This window comes from Aethalodelphis obliquidens, unplaced genomic scaffold (assembly GCF_003676395.1).
Source record: "Aethalodelphis obliquidens isolate GAN/ISIS:26980383/991018 unplaced genomic scaffold, ASM367639v1 scaffold9, whole genome shotgun sequence".
Taxonomy (NCBI): Eukaryota; Metazoa; Chordata; class Mammalia; order Artiodactyla; family Delphinidae; genus Aethalodelphis; species Aethalodelphis obliquidens.
Window position 1 is genome coordinate 22,791,870 of NW_020837953.1, and position 5,685 is coordinate 22,797,554.

Sequence of the window (5,685 nt, forward strand, 5' to 3'; positions counted from 1 at the left end):
CCACATGCTGCAGAGCGGCTGGGCCTGTGAGCCATGGCCGCTGAGCCTGCGCATCTGGAGCCTGTGCTCTGCAACGGGAGAGGCCACAGCAGTGAGAGGCCCGCGTACCGCAAAAAAAAAAAAAAAAAAAAAAAAAAATCTAATCTGAGTAAGTAATACATGCAAGTGGCATATATTCAAGTGGTACTGAAGTGCGGTCAATGAAAAGTCAGTCCACCTGCCCCTCTGCTCCCAGTTGTCCTTCCCGGAGAGAGTTTCCTGTGTGTCCTTCCAGAAGAACCTTGTACATTCGTGAGCAGCATGCACACGTATGTGTGTCTATTACCGAAATGGGAGCATACTTTTTTCAGCTAGTAATATAGCTTAGAAAATGTTCTATAAATGCAGTGGCCTCGTTTCTGTTGGCTACCTGATACTCCCATTACATTTGTTACCAAAATCTATCTAACCCAGTCCTCTACTGATAGTGTTAATGTTATTTCCCATCTTTTGCTGTTTCAGACAGTGTTGTGATGCATTACACACATCATTTTGCAAACACAATGCTTAGCGGTGGGGTGGCTGAGCCAAAGGGTTGAAATACGTGGAACTCACTGTGACTTTATCTTCCATATCACTTTAAAAATAGGAATACAGGGACTTCCCTGGTGGCGCAGTGGTTAAGAATCTGCCCGCCAATGCAGGAGACACAGGTTCAATCCCTGGTCTGGGAAGATCCCACATGCCGCGGAGCAACTGAGTCTGCGAGCCACAACTACTGAGCCTGCGCGCCCTAGAGGCCGAGCGCCGCAACTACTGAAGCCCGCGTACCTAGAGCCCATGTTCCACAGCAGGAGAGGCCACCGCAGTGAGAAGCCTGCGCACCGCTAAGAAGAGGAGCCCCCGCTCTCCGCAACTAGAGAAAGCCCGCGCTCAGCAACAAGGACCCAGTGCAGCCAAAAAAAAAAAAAAAAAAATACAAGTATTTCTTTCTCCTTTTCCTTTCCTCCCTATTTGTCCAGTTCCTGAGAATTTTTCTTGGGTAACTTGTTACCCAGAACAGTTGGAATTTTCTGGAACTCTAAACTTTGTAGGGTGGACTGTGACCTCTGGTGTTGCTTTCCAGGTGGAGCTGCAAAGACCCCTGAGAATTCCCCGTTTCTGCCTTAGCACTTACTTTCCGTACTTTTCTCTTTAGATTTGTGTTTTCCGATCCTGCCGAGCATCCCAGTTTCTAGGCCCTGTGCTCAGGCCTGGGCTGGCAGCCCTGTGGGCTAAGCAGGCCCCCTGCTCCCCTGGCAGTCCTTACCAGCAGGTGCCAGCAGGTGGCAGGCAGAGCACCACAGCGCCCCTGGCCTTTAGCGAGGCTCTTCTCTGGAGAGCAGCCAGAATCAGAGCCTTTGGACCCTTTCCAGGGACCTGCCTCCTAGCAACAAGCCTAACCCTGTGCGGTGGGTGGGTTGCCCAGTCCATTTCTCCCACCTAGTCCTGCAGCCATTTCTTAAATGGGTGAGCAGTTTAAGATCACCAGTAGCGGCCTTGAGTCGGGCTTTGAGGCCACACCCCAGAATGACAGCCTGGGGCCTCCTCCCCGTCCAGGAACTAGCCGGAAGGATTTACATACCATGGCCTGGGAAGGCTTCATTTTCCTTAATTGTAGGGCCCTACTTCCTGTCCCTTTCAGCCAAATCTCCCACACCTTTCCCATGACCTGGGAGGCCCCCAGAACAGGCTCTTACTCACCACCCTCTACTCACCCTGCTATATGGTCTAGGGGAAAAAAATGAGCCAGAGGTTTGAGGATCCCTGGGGCAAAAGTGCTAGGATCCCGGAACTGCCTTCTTTAGGGGCAGGAACCCCTGGAGACCAGCTGGGCCCAGGGCTTGGGCTGATGGCACTACCCCTCCCCCAACTCTAGATTTGTGTCCCCTTGAATCCCAGTTTCTCTGTGGCTCGCTCAGTCTGTTTCTCACAGAGACCTGCCCAGCGCCTCCTTCAGGGCAGGGGGCTTGCCCTTCTGTGTAGGGGAGACACAGTCTGGCTTTTCCAGGGGAACTGGGAGGAGGAGGGAGGGCACAGAGCGTGGGAAGAGGGAGGAAGTGGCAGCTGGATGGTGACTGGTGGCCTCTCCCAGCCACTCCCCCATACCACCCTGCAGGAGACCAGTGCTGTTTGGGGTGTTAGCAGCACTGGGGTGGAGGTTGCCCAGGAGCTGCTCTCCTGGAGCCCCAAAGCTCTCCTGCTCCTAGTTTAGGCCCTCAGATCTTGAGGGACGGTAGGGCTGCGTCAGGCTGGCGTGGTGCGATGGGGACAGAGGGGTCGGGGACCTCCAGGCAGGGAATTGCATCCAGTTCCCTGCCAGGGAGGCCAAGGTTTCCGTAGTCATCCTGCGCCCCAGTGTGGTTAACCCGAGTGCAGGACAGAACTTGCAAGAAGACCCAGGGTCAGGCCCCTGCTGGTGAGAGCCCCAGGGTGGGGTGTAGGGGCCTAGGGGGGTTGGGGGAAGGGCTGGCAGGAGGCCATCCTCTGTGAGCGCCCCAGGGTCATTTCCCAATGCAGGGATTTGCAGACGCTCCCCATTGGCTTCTCATCCCCTGGAACCAGGAAAACAAAAGGAGGAAAGAGCTGGCAGGGCAGTGACTGGAGCTTGATCCCCTCCAGCACCTCAGTGGCTTGAGATCCTGTCTCAGGGTCACGTTCTGGCCCTGCCACTCTCTCCTTGACACTTTTTTTTCCCCCCAAGTATTTCTATTTTCTTTTATTATTTAAAAATTTTTTTATTGGAGTATCATTGATTTACAATGTTGTGTTAGTTTCAGGTGTACAGCAAAGTGACTCAGTTATACATATATCCATTCTTTTTTAGATTCTTTTCCCCTATAGGTCATTACAGAGTACTGAGTAGAGTTCCCTGTGCTATACAGAAGGTTCTTATTAGTTATCTGTTTTATATACAGTAGTGTGTACACGTCCATCCCAATCTCCCAATTCATCCCTCCCCAACACCTCTTCCCCCTTGGTAACCATAAGTTTGTTTTCTACAGCTGTGACTCTATTTCTGTTCTGTAAATAAGTTCATTTGTACCATTTTTTTAGATTCCACAAATAAGCAATATCACGTGATACTTGTCTTTCTCTCACACTTTACAACCGTATTGTGAGGTAGGCCAGGAAGCCCAGGCCCCGAGAGGGTCACACAGCCAGTGAGGGGGACCCGAACCCAGGGCTGCTCCCTCCTGTGCTGCCACCAGCCACACTGAGGTGTCCTCTTGTCAAATCTAGGGAGAAGCAGGGACCATCATATCCCTTTCACAGGTGGGGACGCTGAGGCCTCGTGAATAAAGGTGCTTCAGTGGGTGGGGCAGGAGGTGGTGAGGAAAACTTCGCAGTTAAAACCCAAGTCCTGGGAAAGAAACATGCTGGGCATTGGGCCTGGCAGCCTCTGAGCTCTGCCCGGAAGCCAGATTGAGAAAGAGGCCTGGAGGCGAGGCTCCGAACCTTGGACGGCCAGCCCAGCTCAGCCAGGCCGAAGCTGCCGGGAAAGCAAAGACGACGGGGCACCGAACTGACTCAGTCCTCCACGAGCCCGGCCCCAGCTCGCACCTGCCGTGTGGGCTCTGCTGCCCTTGTCCGTGCCTGCCGGCGAGCCAGCAAGGCCAGGCGGTACCACAGCAAGCCCGGACCTGCTGCCCGCTGCCGCCTGTCCACTGCCCACCTGCCTGTGGAATCTGCCTCTTCCTCCCCTCCCCACAAAGCAGGAGCCGCGAATGACCAAGAGTTCAGCTCTGGTCAGGAACCAAGTGTGAGCCTTCACGTTTACGGAGAGCAGGCTGGTGGGATGGGCAGAGGGGTGAAGGCGCCCTGCTTCTCCTTCCAGGCCTCCCTTGGGGCCTCACGGCCTCACGACCCTCCCCACCCCATGGTGTGTAGAGTGGGGGCCGTGTGGGTGGGACTGCTGGCGCACCTGCCGTGAGCAGGGCTGTGGGGTGGTCAGGGCAGCCCTCCGGCTGGAGGGTCCCCATGCAGATGTAACTCCACGTGGTTGTGAGGGGCGGGGCTGAGGGCACCCCCTCCACCTCCATCCCCCTCAGGGGCCCGAGAGTCACTGCGAACTAGCGTCTGGGTCCCTCCCTTCCTCAGGTTTGTGGGGCCAGGGGACCCCAAGCAGAGGCCCTGCCTAAGTCTGTCCTCCGTGGGACCTCGGGCAAGTCACTCAGCTTCGTCAGCGGCTGATAATGAACTGGACAGTCCGGTATTTTAGCTTCCTGTCTATAAACACAAAGGCCCATGAGTAGCCTTTAATCTGGAATACAGTTCTCGACTGGAAAAACTATTTTATAAACGAGGCAGCGACGTTTCCTGGTGCAGGTAAAGCGTCCCGAGGCGGCTGGACACGGCAGGCACAGAGCGCCTGGTAGAGCGCGACATGGGGGCTTGGAAGTAATGTTTGCTGCAGTCACTATCACATCCTGCGTACAGATTCCCGCCTCAAGTGCAGGCTTCTACAGAGCGTTCTGGGCCAAGAGCAACTGGTGGGGGGCGGGGGGGACCCTAATGTGCAGGGAGATCACCGGGGTGGCCTTTCCTACAACATGCTGCACAGCCATTCTATGGGAAAGCAGTTTCTAGAAAAAAATAGATACAATAAAAGCTTCACAAATAAAAAGTACAAATTGGGTGAAATGTTCAAAGATGTAATTCTTTTTTCTTTTCTTTTTTTTTTAAAGGAACTCCTTTATTTATTTATTTATTTATTTTTGGCTGTGTTGGGTCTTTGTTTCTGTGCGAGGGCTTTCTCTAGTTGCGGCGAGTGGGGGCCCCTCTTCATCGCGGTGCGCGGGCCTCACTATCTCGGCCTCTTTTGGTGCGGAGCACAGGCTCCAGACGCGCAGGCTCAGTAGTTGTGGCTCACGGGCCTAGTTGTTCCGCGGCATGTGGGATCTTCCCAGACCAGGGCTCGAACCCGTGTTTCCTGCATTGGCAGGCAGACTCTCAACCACTGTGCCACCAGGGAAGCCCAAAGGTGTAATTCTTAAAACTATTTTTTCCACTGCTGATGGTGTTTGGGGATCATCTGACTGTCCAGCTTTTCACTTAAAATACTTAACATTTATACCTCATTTTTATCTGAAAAAGAAAAAATTGTGTAGGACTTCCCTGGTGTCCCCACCAGGGACACCCCTTCCCAGGAGGTCCCCACCCCTGCCCACCTGCTTGGAGGTTACCCTGGCAGGGCCTCTCCAGGCTGATTCCACCCCAGTGCCCCCCTACTCCACTCCAGGCCTGAAGCAGGGTAAGATCTGGGAGGATGGGACAGAGCTGAGCCCTTAGGCCCACTCTACAAGCTCTCCTGGAACGCTCAGCTCTGCTCACGGGGCAGACGGAGGGGCCAGCCTGATCCATCCCCCTACTCTCCCGCAACAGCACCCCTTCCCCACGCTGCAGCCTCAGGACTCCAAGCTTCACGCTTCTGCTTCCTGACACTCTGCCCGTGTGTCCACAGCCGCCTCCTCTCAAGGCCTGACCCAAGGCCCCAGGAAGGACTCCTCTACCCCAAGGGACAGAGCACTCTCGGTAGAACTCAGAAAACCCTCCTTCCAGAGAAGGGTCAGGGAGCTGGTGTGGAGGAAGATCCGGGGTGCCCACCTGTGACCTTCCATCACCCAGGAGCCGGCTCCACCCGGAAGCAACAAAGACCATCACCTC